The 23,222-nt window shown below is 43.4% G+C and overlaps 1 protein-coding gene across 15 annotated transcripts in view; it reads right to left on the bottom strand.

Moving 5' to 3' along the window:
* ncor1 (nuclear receptor corepressor 1) overlaps nucleotides 1–23,222 on the bottom strand; it is a 411,320-nt gene that overhangs the window by 364,111 nt on the left and 23,987 nt on the right. Inside the window, exon 3 of one of the 15 annotated variants that reach the window (XM_087977100.1) lies at nucleotides 21,710–21,813. The exons of 13 other annotated variants lie outside the window; for them this stretch is intronic. The gene's annotated coding sequence lies outside the window, so the exon portion shown is untranslated. Of the gene's footprint in view, nucleotides 1–1,624; nucleotides 1,771–21,709; nucleotides 21,814–23,222 lie in introns of all 15 variants that reach the window. One more of the 15 variants, XM_087977101.1, reaches the window with a different exon arrangement.

The raw sequence follows: 23,222 nt of genomic DNA, 5'->3' as shown, positions 1-23,222 counted from the left end.
CACAGAGAAACCCGAACCACCTTACCATAAAATCAAAGAAGTCTCAGAAATGACAGCCAGACTACTAAGACCCCTCGGAATTCTAGTAGCACACAGGCCCACCAACACTCTCAAACAAAAACTAACAAACTTAAAAGATCCAGTACAACCCATGGACAAAACCAACGTCATCTACAAAATTCCATGCATGGACTGCCACAAACACTACGTAGGACAAACAGGAAGAAAGTTAGCCACCAGGATACACGAACACCAGCTAGCCACAAAAAGACACAACTCCCTCTCCCTCATAGCCCTACACACGGATGAAAAAACCTGCCAATATGACTGGGACAACATATCTATCTTGGGACAGGCTAAGCAAAGACATGCCAGAGAATTCCTAGAGGCCTGGCACTCCAACCACAACGCCATAAACAAACACATAGATCTAGATGCCATCTATCAACCCCTCAGAAAACGAACAGGAAATGACATCACCACAAACCCCAGGAATCCCATCCAGGAGAAAGATATAAATAGAAAGCAGGAGAGAACAGCTTCGCTTCACTTGGAGGTCGCCACTGATGATGTTACCTAGCCAGGCAATGAAACATCTGGCTATCAAACCTACAGCTCAGCGAGCAAACCTACACCCTATTCCTTGCTTTTGTACTCCATGCCTTTGTATGTAAAGCTCAGGATCTTGTCATGCCTTGCAACTTGCCTTGCTGTCTTCACTGATTTATGCAGCCTACATTCCCCTGTTGCTGGATCACCTTCAGAACTATTCCCTTAGTTTTGTGTTTTTATCTTAAGTGTATCACTTCATATTTCTCTGCTTTCAAATTCATTTATCCAGCATCCATCTATTCTACTAGTATGTCCACATCCTGAGGTTGACCACTATGCTTAGCACAACACTTCACTCTTTGAAATTGTGTCACATGCACACAAATTTAGATTTTTAAGATAGATCATAAAAGACACCTGCATTTCCTCCATTCCATAAATGGTGTGCACCGCTACCACTGTCTGTCACTCAGTCAACTTCAAGTTAATTCGGCTACTGTCTACTATTCCATGCGCTTCAACTCTGCCATCAGGTTTGCTGCTGGAAGTTTATCAAATATCTTTTGAAGTCCACATCAATTGCATCACATTGGGCGGCATGGTGGCACAGTGGTTAGCACTGCTGCCTCACAGCGCCAGAGACCCGGGTTCAATTCCCGACTCAGGCGACTGACTGTGTGGAGTTTGCATGTTCTCCCCGTGTCTGCGTGGGTTTCCTCCGGGTGCTCCCGTTTCCTCCCACAGTCCAAAGATGTGCAGGTCAGGTGAATTGGCCATGCTAAATTGCCTGTAGTGTTAGGTAAGGGGTACATGTAGGGGTATGGGTGGGTTGCGCTTTGGCGGGGCAGTGTGGACTTGTTGGGCCGAAGGGCCTGTTTCCACACTGTAAGTAATCTAATCTAATCTAATCAACCCAATAGACTATCGGATTAAAAAAAAACTTAATCAAGTTAGTTAAACATGATTTTTCTTCAACAAATCCATGCTGACTTTTGTAATTAATCCATCACTATTTGTCTATCATTAATTTGTCCTGAAGTATTGTTTCTAACAACTTTCAGGATGGTCTTACAGTAGTGTTACGATGTCTGGGCCATAACGTCTGTATTAGAGTGTCATGTATCACATATGTTCAATGTAACATGTCCCCACCAACAAGAAAGGTCACATACATTTGTAATGCTTCTCCCGCATGGCTAGAAGGTCCGAGTTCAGATCCTGAATGAAGATTGGAACAGTGATTAGAGTCACAGAGATGTATAGCACAGAAACAGACCCTCGGTCTAGTTTGTCCATGCCGACCAGATATCCTAGACAAATGTATTCCCATTTGCCAGCAGTTGACCCATATCTATCTAAACCCTTCCTATTCATGTACCCATCCAAATGCCTTTTAAGTGTTATAATTGCACCAGCCTCCACCACTACCTCCAGCAGCTCATTCCATATATGCATCACCCTCTGCATGAAAACATTGCCTCTTAGGACCTATTTAAATCTTTCCCCTCTCACCTTAAACCAATGCCCTCAAGTTTTGGATTCCCCACCCCAGGGAAAAGACTTTGTCTATTTACCCTACCCATGTCCTTCATGAATTTATAAACCTGTATAAGGGGTCACTTCTCAGTTTCTGATGCTCCAGGTAAACAGCCCCACCCTATTCAGCCTCTCCCGATAGCTCACATCCTCCAACCCTGGCAACATCCTTGTAAATCTTTTCTGAACCATTTCAAGTTTCACAACATCCCTACTACAGCAAGGAGACCAGAATTGCACATAGTATTCCGAAAGTGGCCTAACCAATAGAGTCATAGAAATGTACAGCACGGAAACAGACCCTTCGGTCCAACCTGTCCATGCCGATCAGATATCCCAACCCAATCTAGTCCCACCTGCCAGCACCTGGCCCATATCCCTCCAAACCCTTCCTATTCATATACCCATCCAAATGCCTGTTAAATGTTGCAATTGTACCAACCTCCACCACTTCCTCTGACAGTTCATTCCATACATGTACCACCCTCTGCGTGAAAACGTTGCCCCTTAGGTCTCTTTTAGATCTTTCCCCTCTCACCCAAAACCTATGCCCTCTAGTTCTGGACTCTCCAACCCCAGGGAAAAGACTTTGCCTATTTATCCTATCCATGCCCCTCATAATTTTGTAAACCTCTATAAGGTCACCCCTCAGCCTCTGACGCTGCAGGGAAAAACAGACCCAGCCTGTTCAGCCTCTCCCTTTAGCTCAGATCCTCCAACCCTGGCAACATCCTTGTAAATCTTTTCTGAACCCTTTCAAGTTTCACAACATCTTTCCGATAGGAAGGAGACCAGAATTGCACACAATATTCCAACAGTGGCCTAACCAATGTCCTGTACAGCCGCAACATGACCTCCCAATACTCTGACCAATAAAGGAAAGCATACCAAACGCCTTCTTCACTATCCTATCTACCTGCGACTCCCATTTTCAAGGAACTATGAACCTGAACTCCAATGTCTTTTGTTCAGCAATGTTCCCCAGGACCTTACAATTAAGTGTCAAAGTCCTGCCATGATTTGCTTTTTCAAAATGCAGAACCTTACATTTATCCAAATTAAACTCCATCTTCCATTCCTTGGTCCACAGGCCCATCTGATCCAGATCCATTGTACTTTGAGGTAACGTTCTTCATTGTCCACTACACCTCCAATTTTATTGTCATCTGCAAACTCCTCATATGTTCAAATCCAAATCATTTATATAAATGGCAAATAACAGTGGACCCAGCACCAATCCTTTAGGACATCACTAGTCACAGGCCTCAATCTGAAAAACAACCCTTCACCACTATCCTCTGTCTTTGAGCCAGTGCTGTATCCAAATAGATAGTTCTCCTTGTATTCCATGTGATCTAACCTTGCTAAACAGTTGACCATGAGGAAGCCTGTCGAACATCTTACTTAAGTCCTTTTCGATAACGTCCACTGCTCTGCCTTCATCAATTCTCTTCATCACTCCTTCAAAAAACTCAATGAAGTTAGTGAGACACAATTTCCCACAAACAAATCCTAATCAGTCCTTGCCTTTCCAAACACATGTAAATCCTGTCCCTCAGGATTCCCTCCAACAGATTGCTCACCACTGATGTCAGGCTCACCTGTCTATAGATGATTAGATTACATTACATTACAGTGTGGAAACAGGCCCTTCGGCCCAACAAGTCCACACCGATCTGCCGAAGCGAAACCCACCCATACCCCTACATCTACCCCTTACCTAACACTACGGGCAATTTAGTATGGCCAATTCACCTGGCCCTGCACATCTTTGGACTGCGGGAGGAAACCGGAGCACCCAGAGGAAACCCACGCAGACACGGGGTGAACGTGCAAACTCCACACAGTCAGTCGCCTGAGGCGGGAATTGAACCCCGATCTCTGGCGCTGTGAGGCAGCAGTGCTAACCACTGTGCCACCGTGCCTCCCTGGCTTTTGCTTACCACATTTCTTAAATAGTGGCACCATGTTAGCCAACCTCCAGTCTCATGGCACCTCACTGATGGTATCAATGATACAAGTACCTCAGCAAGGAGCCCAGCAATCACTTCTTTAGCTTCCCACGTAGTTCTACGGTACACCAGAAGGATTTTATAAATACATTAAACACATTAAAGTTCAACTCGCCAACGTTAAGGGCATTTAAATGGTCACTGGATAGACATATGGACGAAAATGGAATAGTGTAGGTTAGATATGCTGCAGGTTGGTTTCACAGGTCAGCACAACATCGTGGGCCAAAGGACCTGGACTGCACTGCAACTTTCTTTGTTCTCTGTAACTGATCAGGTCCTATGATGTCACTATTTATTTCACCACATTCTACATCTTGCATATCCTTCTCCACAGTAAATACTGATGCAAAATAGTCATTTAGTATATCCCCAACCTCCTGCAGTTCCACACATAGGCTGCCTTGCTGATCTCTGAGGGGCCCTATTGTCTCCCTCATTACCTTTTTGTCCTTAATGTATTTGTCCAATCTTTTTGGAGACTCTTTAATTCTATTTGCCAAAACTCTCATGTCCTCTTTTTGCGTTCCTGATTTCCCTCTTTAATATTCTCCTAATGCCTTTCTACTCTAAGGATTCACTCAATCTCTGTCTAAACCTGGCACACATTTATTTTCTTGACCAAAAGCTCAATTCCTTGCATAAAGGAAAGTTATCTAGAGTAGCATGTGTCCAATACAAAAAGAATAGATGCACTGTTAAGTCTGACTCTTGGGGGATAAAAAAAATGGTGAGCATATAGTGAGCACCAAATGTCAGTGAGGGAACATCCAGGAAACAGTGATCACTACTGCACAGGCATAGCATGATGATCGAGAAGGATGTAGGTTTGCTCGCTGAGCTGGAAGGTTCATTTTCAGATGTTTCGTCACCATACCAGGTCACATCTTCAGTGAGCCTCTGGACAAAGCACTGCTGGTGTTTCCTGCTTTCTACATGTGTTTGGGTTTCCTTGGTGATGTCATTTCCAGTTCTTTTTCTCAGGGGGTGGGTAAATGGAGTCCAAATCAATGTTTTGTTGCTATAGTTTAGGTTGGAATGCCATGTTTCTAGGAATTCTTGTGCATGTCTCTGTTTGGCTGCCTGAAATGGATACACAACTACTTGCCCCACCCAAACTGCCATTTGGACAGTGTAATCCTTATCACTAAATTAGATCTTGGTTTACAGCACAGTGGGTAACAGGGAATTTGTTCATATTTGAAAAGAAATTCAAAGGAAAATGGGAGGTCATGAATACTGATAACCCAGGAATCTGAGGAGCAGTGATGAGTCGTGAGAGGGGATAGAGAGAAAGTTGGTGAAGTTAACCACAGTGGACGTGCAGGGTGTAAAAGGCAATGAAGGAGGAAAATTGTGCAACTGCAGAAGTTACTCAAAGGGAGGTAGTGATCGAAGCCTCAATGGTATGACTGGAGAATGAGAGAGGGGCACAGAGGGCAGCTTTGGACTTAATTGAGTGGAATTCGTACCCAAAGTGGTACTAAGGCAGAGTAGGATCATGGTGTTAAAGTTGAAGTAAAAACAAATTGAAGGAGAAACTCAGCAGGTCTGGCAGCAACTGTCAAGACAGTAAGGCAAGGCTGGATTGTCTTTACTGCTCGGAACCTAATAACTAAGACAGATGAGTTAATGGCGTGGATTGACACATGGAAGTCCGATATTCTTGCCATTACAGGAACATGGTTGAGAGAAGGGCTGCACTGGCAACTCAACAATCCAGGGTATAGGATCGTTAGGTGAGACAGAAGAGGGTGTAAAAAGGATGCTGATGTAGCATTATTAATTCAAGGAGTCAATAACTTCAATAAGGAGAGAAGATATCTTGGAAGGGTTCTCAAATATGGCTTTATGGTTAGAACTTAGGAATGGTAAGGGGGCATCTACTTTACTGGAAATGTATTATAGACCCTCAAAGAGTCAGCAGGAAATAGACGAGCAAATATGTTCACAGAGGCTTGTACCAGTAATTATCGAGTAATTATATTCGGGGATTTCAACTTTCCCAACATAAATTGGGATAGTTATAGTGTTACAAATTTAAAGGGGACAGATTTCTGGAAATGTATCCAGGAGAGTTTTTTTTGCATCAATATGTAGAAGACCCAACAAAGGACAGTGCAGTGCTGGATCTGGGGAAAAGAAGCCAGACAATTGTTCAATGTAGGGTAACATTTAGGCGATAGCGACCACAACACAGTACAGTTCAAATTTGTTCTGGGGAAGGAAAAAGATGGACTGCAAAAGATATCTTTGGATTGGGAGAAGGTTGATTTTATTAAAATAAAGCAGAATCGGGGACACCTCTTTACGACAGTCCAACATGTACCCTACAGAGAGAAATGTGGGAGCAATAAGCTCAGAGAACCCTCTTGCTTAGGACAATTCAAGACTGGATAAAGAGGAGTAGGACTTTAGCAAGTCAAAAGGGATCAATTCAATAGGAAGCGCTGCAGGGAACTTACGAAAGCAATTAGAAGAGCAAAAAGAGGGCATGAAATTGGATTAGGAGAAATCCTAAAATATTTCATAAATACATTAAGGGGAAACAGCAGGGCCCATATGGACCAACATGTTTGTGAAGCAACATCTCATTCGAAGGGTGTTGAGTGCATACTTTGCTTTGATCTTCACTCTGGAAAAGGAAAACATATGTATAGAATTCAGGAAAAGGGTTTGTGAGAAACTTGCACAGTTTGAAATTGGAAACGGTGAGGTATTGAAGGCTTCGAAACAGACAAAACCCCTGGCCTGGATGAATTGTATCTCAGATTGCTATGATAGGCAAGGCAAGAAATTGTAGAGGCTCTGACACAAATTTTGAACTCCTCTCTGGCCACAAGGTAAGTGTCATGGGACTGCAGGACGGCAAATGTGGTTCCATTTTTTAAACAGGGATGATAGAGATGAATCAGGAAATTACAAACCGCTGAGTCTCATGCCAGTAGTAGAGAAACTATTGGGAGAAAATTCTGAAGGAGCAAATGAATACCCACTTGAAAGGCATGGGTTAATTAGGTATAAGCATGATTTTGTCAGACAGAAGTCATGCCGAACAAATTTGTTAGAATTTTTTGAAATGCAGCTCCTGGGAGACTGTGTTAGGGAGCTGGAGCTGGATGCACTCCAAGATGCTTCACACGAGTTTTAGTGAGGTGGTCACACCTCGAGTGCAGGCAGAGAGTAGTTGGGTGACCACCAGGAAAGGTAAAAAGAGTAGGCAGAGTGTGCAGGAATACCCTGTGGCCATTCCCCTCAAAAACAAGTATACCATTTTGGATACTGTTGGGGGCGGGGTTGACCATTTAGGGGAAAGCAGTAGTAGCCACGTTGGTGGCACTACAACCAGCTCTGGGACACAGTGGGAAAGGGTAAAGGTAAACAGGATCTTAGTGATTGGAGACTCAATAGTTAAGGGGACAGACAGGAGATTGTGTGGCAGGAATCCAGGATGGTGTGTTGCCGCCCAAGTGCCATGGTCCAGGACATCACAAGAACGGATGCAGAACATTCTCAAGGGGGAGAATGAGCAGCCAAAAGTCATTGTGCATACTGGCACAAATAACATAGGTAGAAATAGGGATGACATCCGGCAGACTGATTACAGAGAGCTGGGAAAAAGAGTTAAAAATCAGGACCTCGTTGGTGATGGTCTCCGGATTACTTCCAATGTCAAATGTTAGTGAGGGCAACAACAGGAAGATATGGCAGATGAATGTGTGACTAAAGAATTGGTGCACGGGGCAGAGATTGAGATTTTTAGATCATTGGGATTTTTTCTGGGGGCAGAGATGAGCTGTTCAGGAGGGAAGGGTTACACTGAGCTGGAGGAAGAGCAATATCGTGGCAGCCAGGTATGCTGGTGGTGTAAGGAAGAGTTTAAAATAGATCAGCAGGGGGTGGGGTCGTCAATTTCAGGGAGGCAAGTTGAGGCTCGAAAGAGATATCAGAAATAGTAAATTGAAGAGACAGGTCAGGCTGGACTACTCCAAGAATGCCTGCTGGATTAAAATGCATTTATTTCAATGCAAGAGGGCTGACAGGTAAGGCAAATGAACTCAGAGCCTGGATAGCTAAGTAGACCTGTGTTATTATAGCCATTAGAGAAATATGGCAAAGGTAGGGACAAGACTGGAAACTTAATGTGCCAGGATACAGGTGCTTTAGGCAGGACAGATGTGGTGGAAGGAGGGGGGGGGGGGGAAGAGTTACATTTTTGATTAAGGTAAATATCACAGCAGTAATCAAAGATGAAGTAACAGAAGGATTATTTGGTGAGGTTTTGGATGCAGGTTTGCTCGCTGAGCTGGAAGATTCATTTCCAGGCGTTTTGTCACCTACTCAGTAACGTCTTCAGTGGGCCTCAGGTGAAGCAATGTACACGATTCCTGCTTTCTATTTATATATTTGGGTTGATGATGTCATTTCTAGGAAATCCATGCTTCTAGGAATTCTTGTGCGTGTCTCTGTTTGGCTACAAGCATGGCATTCCAACCGGAACTCTATCAACAAACACATCGGATTAGACCCCATCTATCACCCCCTGAGAAAAAGAACAGGAAATGACACCACCACAGAAAATGACACCACCAACCCAAACATATAAATAGAAAGCAGGAATCATGTAGTGCTTCGCCTGAGGCCCACTGAAGATGTTACCTAGGTGACAAAATGCCTGGAAATGAACCTTCCAGCTCAGCGAGCAAACCTGCATCCAGAACCTCAACCTGAGCTACAAACCTTCTCAAAACTCGCTATCTAATAAGGCTTTATGGGAGGAGCTAAGAAATAAGAAGAGTGCAATGGCATTATTGTGGGTTCCCAAATAGTCAACAGCAATTGGAAGAAAAAATATGCAATGAGACTAGGGACACTTGCAGGAGCAAGAGGGTTGTCAGAGTAGGGAATTTTAATTTTAATTAAACCATACACTCGGACTGCCAGAGCATTAATGTCCTGGATTTTAACTTTTTTTGAGGGGGTGGAATTTGTTAAGTGCATTCAGGAAAGTTTCCTAAACCAGTAAATAAAGGGTCCTACTCAGGAAGGGACAAAACTATTCTTGGTAAATAGCGCAGGACAGGTGACGGAGGTGACAGTGGGAGAGTACTTTGGGACCAGTGACCATTGTTCTATTAATTTTAAAACCGCTATGGAGAGGGACAAAACTGGTCCACAAGTTCAAGTTCTAAATTGGGTCAAGGTGAATTTTGATGAAATTGCAGGAGCTGATTGGAGTAGTTTGTTTGTAGGCAAGGAACCTCTGGCAAGTGGGAGGCCTTTAAAAGTGAGATAACTAGAGTTGAAGGTCTATTTGTTCCTGTGATAGTGAAGGGCAAGGTAGGCAGGAATAGGAAACCCTGGATGACGAGAGACATTGAGGCTTTGACCAGAAAAAGAGGCTCAGGTACAGGCAGCTGGGATCAAGGGAATTTCTAGGAGGTATAGGGGGATTTACTGAAGAAGGAAATCAGGAGGCTGTACGGTGGGCATGAGAAAGCCTTGGCTGAGAAGATTAGGATAAATCCAAGGAGATTCTTTAAGTATATTACAGGAAAAAGAATAACTAGAGATAGAACAGGACCCCTCAAGGACCAAAGTGAACATGTATGTGTAGAACCACAGCAGCTGGGCGAGATTCTCAATAAGTATTTCTCCTCTGTGTTTACCATGGAGAAAGGCATGAATACTTGGGAAGTTAGTGGTGATGTCTTGGGGATAGCCCATCTCATAGTAGAGGCGGTGTTGGATGTATTAGAGTGTACGAAGATGGACAACTCCCCTGGTCTTGACCAGATATATCCAAGAACACTGCAATAGGCTCGAGAAGAAATTGCCAGGGCCCTGGCTGGATATTTTTGCATCATCATTAGCCACGAGTGAGGTCCTAGAAGACTAAGGGGTAGCGAATGTTTCTCGATTATTCAAGAAGGGCTGCAAAGAATAATCTGGGAACTACAGACCAGTAAGCTTAACATCTGTGGTGGTTAGGTCACTTGATAAGATTCTGAGGGATGAGATATAGATGCATTTGGAAAGACAGTGTTTGATTAGGAGTAGTCAGCATAGCTTTGTGAGTGGGAAATCATGCCTCACAAATTTGTTGGATTTCTTTGATGAAGCGACCGGAAAAACTGAGGAGGGCAGGGCAGTAGATGTAGTCTATATGGATTTCAATATGGCCTTTGATAAGGTTCCACATGGTAGGCTGCTCTGGAAGGTTAAATTGGGAAGGAATCCGGGGACAGCTGGCAAATTGGATATACAATCGGCTTGATGGTAGGAAGCAGAGGGTAATAGTGGAAAGATGCTTGTCAGGCCAGACACCTGTGACTAGTGGAGTGCCACAGGAGTCGGTGCTGGGCCCATTACTGTTTGTTATCTACAATGATTTGGAAAAGAATGTACAAGGCATGATTAGTAAGTTTGCAAATAACACTAAAATAGGAGGTATCGTGGACAGTGAGGAAGATTATCAGGAATTGCATCAGGACCTGATCAGCTGGGGAAGTGGGCCAAGAAATGAGAGTTTAACATCGATAAGTGTGAGGACTTGCAATTTGTAAGGTCAAATTAAAGTAGGAGTATCATGGTAATTGGTAGGGCCTTATGGAATTGAGATACCTTGGAGTTCAGGTTCACAGTTCTCTGAAAGTGGAGTCACATGTAGTCAGGGCAATGAACAAGGCTTTTGGCCCAGTGGCCTTCATCAGTCAGGGCACTGAGTATAGAAGGTGGGAAGTTATGTTGCAGTCATACAGGACATTGATGAGGCCGCACTTGGAATATTGTATTCAGTTTTGGTCACCTTGTTATAGGAAGGATGTTACTGAACTGGAAAAAGTGCAGAAGAAATTTACAAGGATGTTACCAGGACTCGACGGTCTGAGTTATCAAGAGAGGTTGGACAAGCTAGGACCTTTTCTCTTTAGACTGAGGAAGGCTGAGGGGGGATGTTACAGAGGTGTATAAGATCATGAGAGGCACAGATAGGGTGAATGCAGTCTTTTTCACCAGTGTTGGGGAATTGAGGACTACAGGGCATCAGTTTAAGGTTATAGGGGAAAGAATAAAAAGGGACCTGAGGGGCAACTTTTTTTTTCAACACAGAGGGTGGTATGCATATGGAATGAGCTGCCAGTGGTTGAAGCAGGTACATTAACAACACTTAAAAGGCATTTGGACAAATACCTGGACAGGAAAAGTTTAGAAGGACATGGGCCGAGTGCAGGGAAATGGGGTCAGCATGGACAGACATTAGTCAGCATGGATCGGTTTGGGCCAAAAGGCCTGTCTCCATGCTGTAAGACTTATGACTCTATGGTCAAGTGTGTGGATGAGGGAAGATTAGTTGATGTAGTTTATATGGATTTTAGCAAAGCTTTTGGCAAGGTCCCACATGGGAAACTGACTGAGAAGGTAAAAACACATGGAATTGAGGGAAACCTGGCAAGATGGATCAGAAACTGGCTTAGTAATTGGACACAAAGGGTAGTGGGTAAAAGGCTGTTTGAATGACTGGAGGTTAGTGTGTTGTGGTGTGCCACAAGCATCAATAGTGGGACTCTTATATATGTAAATGATACAGATGAAAAGCCAGCAAATAATTAGGAATTTTTTTATGCCCATAAGGACTCCCACCATTTTTTACAGATGTACCACAGAAAGCATTGTATCTAGATGTATAAAGGCCTGGTACGGTAACTGCTCTACCCAGGACCATAAGAATCTACACTACAGTGTGCACAGGCCATCACGGAAGCCAACCTTCTTGCTCTTCTCATTGCTGCGGCAAGTCTGCGAATATCAAAGACCCCTTGCACCCTGGTATTGTTCAATTCCAACCTCTTGTGTCAGGCAGAAGATACAGAAGCTTGAACACATGCACTAACAGATTCAAGAACTTCTTCTTCGCTGCCAATATTAGACTGATGCACCTCTCTGATTTCAAATAATGTTGATCTTACTAATATTGACCTTGCTTTCCACATCTCCTGCGCAGACATAACCTTGTATGCCACACTCTGTGTAAGCACCCGATGCCCTTGTTTGCTATGGTGTCCTGTACTACTCGTGAAACAAAGCTGTTCTCTGTAATTAGGTACTTGGGACAACAATAAAATCAAAAAAATGTTGGGGGAATAGTAAGCAAGTTTGCAGATGACACGAAGATTGGTAGAATGGTTAATTGCAAAGAAGATGGTTGCAGGTTACAGGAAGATATAGATGGGTTGGTCAGATGGGCAGACCAGTGGCAGATGGTATTTAACCCTACTAAGTGATACACTTAAGAAACAAGAGGAGGGCATATTTAATGAATGGCAGGACACTGGTATCTTAGTGGAAGAGGGATCTTGGGGTGATTACTCACAGATCCCTGAAGTCAGCAGAGCATGTGAAGATAATATCTGAGGAGACACATGAGAAACTTGCTTTCATCAGTCGTGGCACAAGAGTGAGGAGGTAATGTTGGAATTATGCACGGCGTTGTTCAAGAAGACGGTATGCAATTCTGACAACTTCACTAAAGGAAGTATGCGACATTAGAGGGGTACAGATGAGGTTCACCAAGATGTTATCTGGGATGGAGAAATTGAGTTACAAGTAGAGACTAGATAGGCTTGGATTGTTTTCTTTAGAGCAGAGAAGACTGAGGGGGGGGTCATGATTGAGGTGTGTAAGATTATGATGGGTATGGACACGGTGAATATAAAGCAGCTGCTCCCCTTGACTGAGGTGTCCATCACGAGAGGGCATAGATTTAGGCGAAGGGGCAGGAGATTCAAAGGGAATTTGGGAAAAAATGTTTTCACTCAACAGGTGGAGGAAATCTGGAATGCACTGCCTAAAAACCTTACAACTTTGAATAAAAATGTTCGGATGAGTACTTCAAATATCATAACATTCAAAGATATGGGACGAGTGCAGTAAATTGGCATTAGTGCACTTTTAGTGGTAGTTATTTGAATGTAGACTCTATGGGCCAAAGGACCTGTATGAATCTAAGAAAACAGAGCTAACGTTTCAAGTCCAGTGACTCTTCTTGTTAAAGTTGAATCTGATATGACAGGTTCTGAAGAGATGCATCCAACTAAAATGTTCTCACTGTTTCTCTCTACACAGATTCTGCCATCTAGCTATATTTCTCCAGCACAGTTTTTTTTAATTTCAGATTTCCAAAATCACAGTATTTTGCTTTTATTATAGTAGTAATAGTATTTGGTTAGACATTACGTTCTAATCAACCTGAATGATGAAATATCTAAGGTGATCTGGCTAGGTGGAAAAGTGGAAATGTCAGGGGAAAGATGAGGTCAAAAGGAGAGATGGGAGGGCAAATTGCTTAGGCTCAGAACTGTTACCAAAACTAAAACATGGACGGACAGAGAGAGTATTTGGATTGCATTTATAAGGCAAAGATTTGAAGACACATCACTTGCTAATAAACAGAGGGCTAGAAGAAAACAATAAGAAATCAAGTTGATCCTTGCAAAGACTGTACAATTAGTCTGGAGATTCACCAAGGCAGCACGGTGGCTCAGTGGTTAGCACTGTTGCCTCATGACACCAGAGACCCAGGTTCGATTCCAGCCTCGGTCCACTGTCTGTGTGGAGTTTGCACCGGGTGCTCTGGTTTCCTCCTACAATCCAAAGATGTGCAGGCCAGGTGAATTGGCCATGCTAAATTGCCCATAGTGTGAGATGTATTAGTCAGAGGGAAATAGGTCTGGGGTAGGTTACTCTTCAGAGGGACGGTGTGGAGTTGGTGGGCCAAATGGCGTTTCCATACTGTAGGTAATCTAATTTGACACAGAATTACATTCCCAGGCACACCACCAGAACACAGTTCATACAACAGGTCTGCCAAAAAAAGCATACCCAACAATGAACAGCATTTCATGGCAAAAAGCAGTCTGCATCCAGACAGGGAGCAGGGGTTGGACCAGAGAGCCTCAAATGATTTATTTGCAGGGAATGCTGATTTGCACAATGAAATTAAAGCACTACTTCCAATTGCCAAACAAACACTTGGAAGCTTCACGATAGAAAATATGCAAAATCTGTGTTCCAATAAAATAGTGGCAACTACCAAACGAAATGGAAAACTGCCCAAGTTGGTGCTTGCCATAAAATAAAAAGAAGAATCCAATTTGGTTAATTATCCTAAACATCAGGCTACCCTGAATAATATGCAAAGCAATGAAAGGAATCTGTAACAAATGCAATCAAACAGCACTCACTCATCAAGAGCCTGCTTACCAATACTCAGTTTATCTCTGGGTTCCAGGCTTCATTACATTGCTCTGAACTTGGACAAACAAGTGAATTCTCATGGCGAGGTATGAGTGACTGCAGGGAACCCAACAGGCTATACACGCTGCAGCCACAATGCATTGATGAGGCAATAATTGCTTAAAGTGGTACTTGTAAACTTCCCTCATTCTGCCCAACCTGTCAGCAGCTTTTGACATTGATAATGTCACACAATTCTGCGCCAATTCCTCAGCACTGTTGTCCATCTCACAGGGCTGTTCTTATCTAGTTCTACTGTTACCAATTTAATCATACCCAGAGGTTCAGTTCCAATGGCTTCACTCGCTACCCCTACACAATTACTTCTGCTATGCCAAGCACCAACAAACAAGTTGTTTCTCACTTCACTTTGACAAAATACTGCGAATGAACAGCATTAGTTTCCCCCTAGACTGACAACACGCAGCTTTGTCATCATCTCTTTGAACTCTTCAACAGTTGATAAATTTAACACAGTACATTATCAATATTTTAAAAAATAATCATGTGGGTGAAGCTGGCTGGGCCAGCCCATCATTTGTTTGCTTAAAAGAATGGTGGTGTCAGAACCTTTGCTGTTTTTTTTTGTTAATTATTTTTGGTTTGGAGCTGTGAACCGTGAGCTGAGGGCTGAAAATGACCATTAAGCTGTGAGCAGCAGCTTGTTTTAAAAAGAGAATAATCAAACTGTTATTTGCCTAGGAGGCCAGGCTTGGAAATTAATTAAATTGATTATTTTTCATCAGAACATTTAAAACATTTCAGTTCCAGAGGTGGATTATGCTCAAACAGATAGCAGATGTATGAATATCAATTGGGCCCTCACAGGCAGGCCAGTGTCAACCAGTCTAACAAAGAGACTCCAAAGTTTGAGCTAGTTTTGAACTGCGCCTAAGTCAGAAAGATTGTGTCTAACAAAGCTACAGGACAAAGCAGCTAAAGATGCTTGATTCAAGGACACTACCATGAGGAAAGCGTGCACAGAAGTCTTGGAACTGAGATGACTGACCTGCAACGACTTGAACCAAATTCCTCTGTGCCAGGTATGACTCCAACCATCACAGAGGTCCCTCATACCCAATCCCCTCTGGCTCCAGATTTGCTAGGACTCCTTGAAGTCAAAAGTCAAATGAAGCCTTGATGTCCAGTACAATCACTCTCATCTCACTTCTGGAATTTAGCTTTTTTGTTCATTCTGAACCAAGACTGTAGTGAGCCCAGGTGATGAGTGGTCCTAGCAGAACCTAGCACATAGTCCTTGCTAGGTTCCTGCCTTCACATTGAGAATAATCTCCATTTTTGTGACATGGAGGTACCAGTGTTGGACGAGGGTGGACAAAGTTATAAACGACACGACACCAGGCTATAGTCCAACAGGTTTATTTGAAAGTACAAGCTTTCAGAATGCTGCAGAACTGTACTCCAGCACAATCTGTAACCTCCTGGCCCAGCATGTCCTATACTCAACCAATACCATCAAGCCAGGGAATCAACCCTGGTTCAATGGAGAGTGCAGGACGGCATGCCAGCAGCAGCACCAGACACGTAAATATGAGATGTCAACTTGATGAATTTACCAATCAAGACTACTTGCATGCCAAACAGCAGAAGCAGCAAGTGACAGACAGAGCTAAGTGATCCCACAACTAATGGATCAAATCTAACTTCTGTAGTTCTGCCACATCCAGTCATGAATGGTGGTGGACAGTTAAACAACTCACTGGAGGAGGTAGCTCGACAAATACCTTAATCCTCAATGATGGAAGAGCCCAACACATCAGTGCAAAAGATAAGGCGAAAGCACTTGCAGCAAACTTCAACCAGAAATGCCAAATGAATGATTCTTCTCAGTCCCCTCCACAGGTCCCCAGCATGACAGATACTAGCCTTCAGCCATATCAATTCACTCCACATGACATCAAGAAACAGTTGGAGGCATTAGATACTGCAACAGCTACGCGTTCTGACAACATTCTGGCAATGATGCTGAAGACTTGTGCTCTAGAATATGACACTGCCTTGGCCAAGCTGTTCCAAAAAAGTTAACGAATACTGGCATCTACCTGACAAAATCGCCAATTGCCTAGGTATGTCTTGTACACAACTAGAGGACAAACTGAACCAACTAATTACTGCCCATCAGTTTGCTCTCGATCATCAGTACAGTGATGGAAGGTGTCATCAACAATGCTAGCAAGCAGCATGTGATCAGTATTACCCTGCTTGTTACTGCCCCTTTTGTTCCACTAGGGCCACTCATCTCCTGACTTCATTACAGCCTTGGTTCAAAAATGGACAAAAGAGCTGAATTCCAGAGGGGAGGGGAATACAGTCCGTCACATCAAGGCTGTTTTTGACTGATAATGGCATCAGGAGCCCTAGCAAAATTGGAGTCAATGGGTATTGTGCACAAACTCTCTTCTCGTTCAAGTTATATCTGTCATACATAGGAAGATGGTTGTAGTTGTTAGAAATCAGATTCTAGATTAGAGTGGTGCTGGAAAAGCACAGCAGTTCAGGCAGCATCCGAGGAGCAGCAAAATTGGCGTTTCGGGCAAAAGCCCTTCATCATTCCTGATGAAGTGCTTTTGCCCAAAACGTTGATTTTCCTGCTCCTCGGATGCTGCCTGAACTGATGTGCTTTTCCAGCACCACTCTAATCTAGAATCTGGTTTCCAGCATCTGCAGTCCTTGTTTTTATCTAGTTGTTAGAAATCAGTCATCCTAGCTTCAGGACATCTCTGCACAAGTTCCTTAGGGTAGTGTCCTGGGCCCAACCATCTTCAGCTGCTTCATCAACGTCCTTCCCTCCATCATAAGGTCAGAGGTGGGGATGTTTGCCAATGATTGCACAACATATAGGTTAGGGGAGTGAGAGTGTGTTTGTGTGTGTGAGAGAGTGTGTAAGAGAGAGAGAGTGTGTGTGCATGTGAGAGAGAGTGTGTGTGAGCGCATGAGAGAGGGACTGTTTATGTGTGTGTGTGAGAGTGTGTGCATGTCTGTGTGTGTGAGTGTGTGAGAGAGAGTGTGTGAGAGAGAATGTGTGTTGGTGTGTGTATGAGAGCGAGAACTTGCGCCTCACTGCACCAGGGACCCAGGTTTGATTCCAATCATGGGTGACTGTCAATGTAGAGTTTGCACATCCACACCATGTCTGCATGGGCTTCAGCCGGGTGCTCTGGTTTCCTCCCACTGTTCAAAGATGTGCAGGTTAGGCGGACTAGCCATGCGGGTTACTTGGATGGAGGTGTCGAAGCTGGGTCTGGTGGGATGTTCTTCAAAGGGTCAGTGCAGACCTGATGGACTGACTGGCCACTTTCCACACTGTAGGAATTTTATGATTCTAAGTGGCAAGTAATATTCGTATGACACAAATGCCAGGCAATGATCAAACTTGATAAGACACAATCTATTCACCTCGCCTTTATATTCAACGGTGTTACCATCACTGAAACCACCACCATCAATATCCTGGGAGTTACCACTGACCAGAAACTCAACTGGGTTTGCCACATAAATGCAGTGGCAACAAGGGCAGATCAGAGGCTGAGACCACTGCAGCTAATAATACCTCCTGACGCCCCAAAACCTGTCCACCATCTAGAGAGCACAACTCAGAAGTGTGATGAGTGCATCCTCAACACCATCCAGGACAAAGTAGCCCGTTTAATGGGTACCACATCTACAAGTCTCCACTCCTTCCACGACCAAAGTAGCAAAGTGTACTATCAACAAGATGCACTGCAGAAATTCAAAGATCCTCTACAGCTCCTTCCAAACCCACAACCAATTCCATCGAGAAGGACAAGGGCAGCAGATACACAGGAACATCATCACTTGCATGTTCCCCTCCAAGCCACTCACTAGCCTGGCTTGGAAACATAACACTATTCCTTCACAGTTGCTGGGTCAAAATCCTGGAATTCCCTCCCTGAAGGCTGCATGGGTGAACCTATAGCATGTGAACTGCAGCAGTTCACGAAGGCAGCTCACCCACCACCTTCTCAAGGGCAAGAAGGAATGGGCAATAAATGCTAGCCAGCCATCCACGCTCACGAGTGAATAAATTTTAAAAAAACATTGGAAAGACTTTGAGGAGTCTGTGAGGCACTTAGTCTTTGGATCTGCTAGTTTAGGAGTTCGGACATCATATTGTGCCTATACAGGTCTTTGGTGAGGCTGCTGTTAGAACACTGCGTATAATATAACAGAAAGGATACTGTTAATCTTGAGAGAATGCAGAAAAGATTTACAAGGATGTAGCTAATTTTAAGACAATCTGCAGCTGGATACACCAGTTTAAAACAACTGCAATTCAGTCTGGGAATTGTCCATTTGCTGAGAAGCATTAAAGTGTGATGTCACAGGGAAGCAGAAAAATAACTGGATGGAAAGGGAGAAGAATTGACCTAAGATTAATATTTTAAGCTCATTTTAGGGCAGTGATTATGACAGCTGAGCTTGCCAAAATGAACAAGGCTATTACACTAATCAGTACAGAAGCAGTAGCACATTTCACAGGATACTTCACAATATTCAAAATAAGACACTTCCATGATAAAGCATACTTCCAAGCAGAGAATCCATCATCTATGTTTAACAAAAGTAGTTAAGGAAATCATTGAACGTAAAACCATATGCTTGTACAAAGATGGGTGAAAAATCAGAGGACTAGTCAAATACAAAAAAAAAGCACAGAATGACTAAAAGGTTAATCAAGACAAATGGAGTATGAGAGGAAGCTGACTAGGAGTGTAAAACAGATGGCGACAGCTTCTTTAGATATCTAAAAAGCAAACAAATAAGAGTCTTGGTTTTCTAGAAGGTAAGAATGTGGATTTACTAGCAGATAAAATTAATAAAATATCTGCTTCTATCTTCATCATAAAGGAAATGATAACCATCCCAGCAACAACTGTAAATCAGGAGGTTGAAGAAACAGAAGAACATGGTGAAGTTAGAATCACCAGGGATGCATTACTGAGTAAACTAATGAAGCCATAGGTTAAGTCTCCAGGACTTGGTGGACTTCATCCTAGGGTCCTAGTGGAAATTGAAGTTTCGTGTTAATTTTCAGAAATTCATTTATTCTGGAAACCTTCCATCAGACTGGAAAAAAAGACCATATAATCCCAGTATTCAAGAATTAATGGAGCACAAAACAGCAAACTATAGGCCAGTTAGCTTGATGTCTGTCATGGGAAAGGTGTTAGAATCAATCACTGAGGCGATTATAACTGGCCACTTGGAAAAACTCAAAAGCATTCAAGAACAGTTGGCACGATTTTGTGAAAGAGGGTAGCATTGCACGTTAAAGTGGTAATTAATGCAATAGTAAAGAAGGGATATTAGTTGGTAAAGGGTCTATACGGCTAGAACTTAAAAATACCAAGGGACAGAAAGTGAAAGTGTTTGGGCCCAAAGGCTTACAGCAAAAGAACTGCAGATGCTGGAAGCCAAAGTAGACAAAGGGCTGGAAGAACAGCAAGCCAGACGGCATCAGGATTTTGAAAAGTCAACATTTCGGGTATAACCCTTCTTCTCCACCTCTTGAAGCTGCCTGGCTTGCTGTATTCTTCCTGCCTCTTGTTTGTCTACATTCACTCAAAGGCAGCAGGACATATTAACAGGGAAATTAAGCCAGTGTACACTACACTTGCCTTTATGAGTCTTGGCATAAATTATAACAGCAGGGAGGATATGTTGGAATGTACAAAACCTTTGAGAGGACACAAGTGGAGTACTGACTGCAGTTGTGTTTGCATCAGAGGGTGTGCAAAGGAGATTGACCAGGATATTGCCTGGAATGCACACAGCTTAGCTATGAAGAGGGGATGAATAAGCTTGGGTTGTTTCCTTTAGAGCAGAGAAGGCTGAGATGGGACATGACTGAAGTAAAGGCAAGAGGCATAGATAGGGTGGATAGAAAGTAGCTATTCAGTTCCATTGAAGGGTCAGTAATAAGGGACAGGCAGGAGATTTCGTGGGGTTGACAAGAAAAGCTTTTTTGCCCAGAGGGTGATGTGAATCTAGAATGCACTGCCTCGGAGTTATAGTCGAGGCAGTAAACCTCACAATCTTTGAAATGTATGTGGATGAGGACTTGAAATGTCAGAACATTCAAACTTATATATCAAGTGCTGGAAAGTGGGACTTGTTTATACTTAGGACAAGTTTTGATAATGCAGAATTAATGGGCTGAAGGGCCTTTCTGAACTGTATGATTCTATGACAATAACATCTGAAGGAGTAAAGTGTGCTGTGGAAAATAGGGAGTCTGTTGGATTTCCATATGGCATTTGGATAAGATACATCTTAAAACTTTATTGTGCAAAGTAGGAGCTTATGGCAGAGGGGATAACATACTAATACAGATGGAAGATTGGCTGTCTGGCAGAAAATTGTTTATAAACACTTGGATCTGTTTCAGATTGGCAGAATGTGACAAATAGGCTCCCACTGAGGTCTGTGCTGCAACCTCCACTTTTTACTGCTTATATTCAGAAGGGGATTTAAGACCAGGTGACTGAATTTACATATAGCGTCATAGAAATGTACAGCACAGAAACAGACCCTTCGGTCCAACTCATCCATGCCGACCAGATATCCCAACCCAATCTAGTCCCACCTGCCAGAACCTGACCCATATTCCTCCAAACCTGACCCATATTCATATACCCATCTTAAATGTTGTAATTGTACTAGACTCCTCCACTTCCTCTGGCAGCTCATTCCACTCACATACCACCCTCTGCGTGAAAACGTCACTTCTTATGTCTATTTGATATCTTTCCCCTCTCACTCTAAACCTATGCCCTCTAGTTCTGGACTCCCCACCCAGGGAAGAGACTTGGTCTATTTATCCTATCCATACCCCTCATGATTTTATGAACATCTAGAAGGTCACCCCTCAGCCTCCGATGCTCCAGGGAAAAACAGCCGCAGCCTGTTCAGCCTTTCTCGATAGCTCAAATCCTTCAACCCTGGCAACATCATTTGAACCCTGTCAAGTTTCACAACATCCACCCGATAGGAAGGGGACCAGAATTACATGCAATATTCCAACAGTGGCCTAACCAACACCCAGTACGGCCACAACATGACCGCCCAACTCCTGTACTCAATACTCTGACCAATAAAGGAAAGCATACCAAACACCTTCTTCACTATCCTATCTACCTGCGACTCCTCATTCAAGGAGCTATGAACCTGGATTTCAAGGTCTCTTTGTTCAGCAACACTCCCTCGGACCTTACCATTAAGTGTATAAGTCCTGCTAAGATTTGCTTTCCCAAAATGCAGCACCTCGCATTTACCTAAATTAAACTCCATCTGCCATATGAGAAATAAATAAATCCAAAGGAATCATCTGTGTAATTAGAAAAAACGTGCTTGAGAATTTCAGCAGGTCTGGTAGCATCTGTGGAGGGAAACAAGAGTTAAGAATTAGTTCTGAAGAAAAATCATTTTGGACTCAAAACATTAATTGTTTGTCTCTCCACAGGCACTGCCACACATGCCAAATTTCACTGGCATTTTGTTTTTATTTCAAATATTTAGCATTGGCAATATTTTGCTACTATTCAAATCATTTGTGCAATTTAATCAGGTTCGTCATTCATTACAATCGGCTTCTGGTATTGTAGTCAACTAGGAGATATACACTGAATGTTGTTATGATTTCATAATGACCAGCCTACTGCACGCAGCACTCCATTCAGTGCTTTGTAGTGATATAGAATGGGACTGACTGTGCCTCACTCCCAATTCTAAATGGTCTGTTGTTCTCAAATGTGTGACATCAATGTGCTCATAGGGTGCCAGCACCAAGAGAGTGAGCCAAATATAGTACAAGTGAGGTCTGTTCCTTAGACCAGTGTTCACAGATTGAAATTGCTAACAAGCCCCAAGCATGGCTTCAACAATTCTATTTTCGTCAAATGCAATAATATATGCAGTAAATTCCTTCTGCGCAATACTGATGAATGCACTTTGCACATATTTACTTGTCAAAAATTGGTGGCCATACAATGTGAAAACCTGCACTCTCTCTTCACCCAATTTCATTTTTATAGCATTATTAGATTAGATTACATATTGTGGAAACAGGCCCTTCAGCCCAACAAGTCCACACCGACCCGCCGAAGCGCAATCCACCCAGACCCATTCCACTACATTTACGTCTTCACCTAACACTACGGGCAATTTAGCATGGCCAATTCACCAAACCTGCACATTTTTGGATTGTGGGAGGAAACCGGAGCACCCGGAGGAAACCCACGCAGACAGGGGGAGAATGTGTAAACTCCACACAGTCGCTTGAGGCAGGAAATGAACCCAGGTCTCTGGCGCTGTGATTCTGGATCAGTGGTGCTGGAAGAGCACAGCAATTCAGGCAGCATCCGAGGACAGGCAAAATCGACGTTTCGGGCAAAAGCCCTTCATCAGGAATAAAGGCAGAGAGCCTGAAGCGTGGAGAGATAAGCTAGAGGAGGGTGGGGGTGGGGAGAGAGTGGCATAGAGTCAAATGTGGCTGTGATACCGAGTTTGTTTCAGGACATGGTTGAAGAGCTTCAGGGCTGAGGAAATGACCTGGGAGTTGCAGTGAGAGAGAGACTCCCTGAGATTCTTGTAGAGAGAGGAGGAAAACTTCTTCAAGGCAGGCATCCTTGCAAGAGGATTCGCAGTAGGGTTAAAATCAACGAGGTAAAAACAATGACTGCAGTTGCTCGAAACCAGATTCTGGATCTGGCGCTGTGAGGCAGCAGTGCTAACCTTTCATAACAAGGTGCACTTGACTATGAATGGCACCAAGGAACTTAACAACAC

Source organism: Chiloscyllium plagiosum, unplaced genomic scaffold, assembly GCF_037043375.1.
Source record: "Chiloscyllium plagiosum isolate Xiang-an unplaced genomic scaffold, Cpla_swu_hap1 HiC_scaffold_31, whole genome shotgun sequence".
Taxonomy (NCBI): Eukaryota; Metazoa; Chordata; class Chondrichthyes; order Orectolobiformes; family Hemiscylliidae; genus Chiloscyllium; species Chiloscyllium plagiosum.
The sequence above is the reverse complement of the archived record's forward strand: the minus strand, read 5'-3'. Positions and strand labels throughout refer to the sequence as shown.